Here is a 3,355-nt window from a genome sequence, read left to right on the forward strand (position 1 = left end):
TCTAAGCTGTTCGCCAATCACAACGCACTGGGACAGCTAACCAATCACATCACATTTTGTTTTTCGGAAGGCGGGCCTTCATCAAACCCGAAACTAATCGAGCCGTTTGTGCCATGAGAGGGCGAAAGGTATTGTAATAATGTAAATTATGTAAAAAATAATGCGTTTTTCGAAGCACCAAGCATGAGAGCATGTTCTAGTACACCCCCAAAACAAATTAAAGACATTGTAAAAGAGCATAATAGGACCCCTTTAATATCTGCTTGTATCACTTTATCTTTTTTTTATAACGTTGTTTATGTGTATTTATATCTGCTGACTGCTGCTAATAATAATAATAACTGTTACTCTCTTAAGTCAACACTAACTATCTAACACAGAAATACAATCAGGCACTGATTACGCATTCTCACTTTTATGCCATTAGAAGACTCTGCAGATCTCTGAACTACACTTTAGGAGCTCCATGAGATTATAGTCAATCCACACCTGCGGGGAATGGTGGGTAATTCAGAGTGCAGTTAACTTTCAAAGAGACCCAGAGCACGCTGTGAACGGGAGATTGAGGACTTTGAGCTTTTTAAAGGTTTTTTTGAGCTTTAAAAGTCAGTCCTTTTTATTGTTGTACCACTTCATATGTAATCCGTAAAGGCTGCCTGATGATATTTTACCTGTTGGCCTGAATTCCTCTTCTTTTTGAAAAAGCAGGTGTTGAACATGTCACTCATATCCCAGTTCTACATTTGACATCTGTCTCTGTGTGACATGATCTTCTTAATGGTGCTCAAACCTCCAACATCAGTCACAATCTTTATGTCAGAGACTTAACTTTAAGTACATTAGTGTGTAACGTAGCTCATGCCATGCTGAACGTCAGCAACCCTGGTCCATATGAAGTGCAGATAATACTGTTGTCTTTTTCACTTCGATGTTGACATGCTGTGTGTTAAATACTGCAGGGATTCAATCACCATTTCAAAATTAATACGTTTTTATTTTTATATTTGTTTGTTTAGATAGATAGATTTGCATGTATAAGCTCCTTGCATAGGAGCTTATACCACCATCCAAGGGTAGGTCTAATGTCATTATCAAAGTTGTTGACCACATAAGATTTTGTCTTCATTCATTTCCTCTGCAGAAGCCATGAATGAAACATACGTTCTATCTAATCCATGACAGACTCTCCAGGTGTACTGAAGTAAAGATTTCTCAATGAAGGCCAGTTTGTGTTTTCAGAATCCAGTGAGTGATCTTGGGCTTTTACCTGAGTTAACCTGCAACACATTGCTGCTATGTCAATGTGCCAATCTGTCAGGCTTTGTTGTTGACCCATTGACGCAAACATAGGCCAGCCTCACTGTATTTAAGCCGGCTTTCCTCAACTGCAAGGAGAGATATTGACGTTGAACAAGAAGTCGTCTACATACACTAGAGCCCACAAGAACCTGACTTTTGGAAAAATCTGATAGAGACATTGTACGGGATGAGCTCGGGAAATAGCGATAAGAGTGGTAGGACCAACAACATCCAGAAGAGGACCACCTAAATTCAAACAGAGAATGACAAGACAATTTAAAAGCAAACCTCCCAAGAAGTGAGTCAAAGGGTGAGTAGACGACATTTAAATCTGATTGATCTCTCTATATCAGGGGTGTCAAACTCAATTCCTGGAGGGCCGGAGCCCTGTAGAATTTTATTCCAACACAAATACCATGTAGTTTTCAGATAAGCCTGAAGGACTTGATTAGTTGGATCAGGTATGTTTAATTAGGGTTGATTCTAAACTCTGCAGGGTTCCGGCCCTCCAGGAATTGAGTTTGACACCCCTGCTCTATACACTTTTAAAAACAAAGGTAAAAGTAAAGGCATCTTTGGTTCCATGAAGAACCTTTAACATCGATGAAAACTTTCCATTCCACAAAAGGTTCTTTATAGTGGAAAAAGGTTCTTTAGATTTTTTAAATGTTCTTCACATTAAGAGAAAAATGGTTCTTTTAAGAACTGTTCACTGAAAGGTTCTTTGGGGAACCAAAAATGGTTCTTCTATTGTGAACCCCTCTTTTGGAATCTTTATTTTTAAGAGTATGTTAGGAAATAAACTTAATTTTTTTATCAATTTCTTCTCTTCTTTAATTAGATTTGGAGATGAGATCCCAGGAATGGACGGTCTTGGCACTGGTGAGAACAACCCTTGGAACATTGCTTATGTAGTGATCAAATACTGTGTTGTGTTATATGCTAAACCTATTACTCTTGCAAACTGATTTTTCTCATTGTCTGGCTCATTGCTGTTCTTCATCTGCCAACAACTTTCATGCACAGACATCACCGTGGTGTGTCCGTGGGAAGCCTTTAGCCAACTGGAGTTGCACGAACTCGCCCAGTATGGTATTATTTGAAACGGACGACAGGAAGATGTGCCACCTGGACTTGTTTAGTGGATTAGACTAGCTCCACCTCTGGATCCCCAAATGAGGGATGCTGCAAACTGACACTTGCGCCATTGCCTTGATACTCTGCAACAGTTGAGTTGTATAGACGCCAACCCACCAGCCTATGAATGAACAATACATATAGGCCTAATGTAGTGATTATTGAGATGCAGGAGATACAGGATGATAGAAAGTTGTAGAATGTGGAACAATGTGGGATTTGATTTATCTGTTTGGGTTCTTTTCTACAGCACATAACCAAAATACTTATTTTCAATATATATTTTATTTGTGTTATATTTTGACTTTTTTAGCAGATGTACTCTGAGAGGAGAGGCCTTGTTAGCTGTTTAAAGGGGTCATATGATGCAATTTCAATTTTTCCTTTCTCTTTGGAGTGTTACAAGCTCTTGGTGCATAAAGAAGATCTGTAAAGTTGCAAAGACTAAAGTCTCAAATCCAAAGAGATATTCTTTATAAAAGTTAAGAGTCAACCACGCCTACCTAAAATGGCTCGTTCTAACACACCCCCACATGTCTACGTCACGATGTGGGAAGATTTGCATAACGCCGCCCAAATGTTCACGCAAAGAAAGGCGTAACTTTTATTCTCGCTGTAGTATTGTTGTTGCCGCCGCCGCCATGTCGTGAAGGCGCTGTGTGTTTCGTTGTGAAAGCGAAACTACTTTGCTTGGCCTTCCAAAAGAGGACGATATCCAAAAGAGAAGCGATATCCGCTTCGTCATGCCTGGAGCTGATCCCTGCTGGTCGCTGAGGAAATACATCAACATCGCGCTGTGCATCGCCGGATCGGCTTTCACCGTGGACGAAGCGGAGTCCAGCCCGGAGCCGTCACATGTCCTTCCGGACGCTCCGTCGTTGAAATCGCCGGCCGCGCCGTTCTCAAGCCCACCGGCCTC

The 3,355-nt window shown here is 40.7% G+C and overlaps 1 long non-coding RNA gene across 1 annotated transcript; it reads left to right on the forward strand.

Annotated features, from left to right (window-relative positions):
* Nucleotides 1-1,021: 1,021 nt before the first annotated feature.
* On the forward strand, nt 1,022-2,837 carry LOC107738624 (uncharacterized). Its single transcript, XR_001639909.1, has 3 exons — nt 1,022-1,609; nt 2,141-2,181; nt 2,326-2,837. It is a non-coding gene; the product is annotated as an uncharacterized LOC107738624 (long non-coding RNA).
* The last annotated feature ends 518 nt before the right edge of the window (nt 2,838-3,355 follow it).

The sequence above is a fragment of the Sinocyclocheilus rhinocerous genome, unplaced genomic scaffold (assembly GCF_001515625.1).
Source record: "Sinocyclocheilus rhinocerous isolate Xijiao unplaced genomic scaffold, SAMN03320098_v1.1 scaffold1155, whole genome shotgun sequence".
NCBI lineage: Eukaryota > Metazoa > Chordata > Actinopteri > Cypriniformes > Cyprinidae > Sinocyclocheilus > Sinocyclocheilus rhinocerous.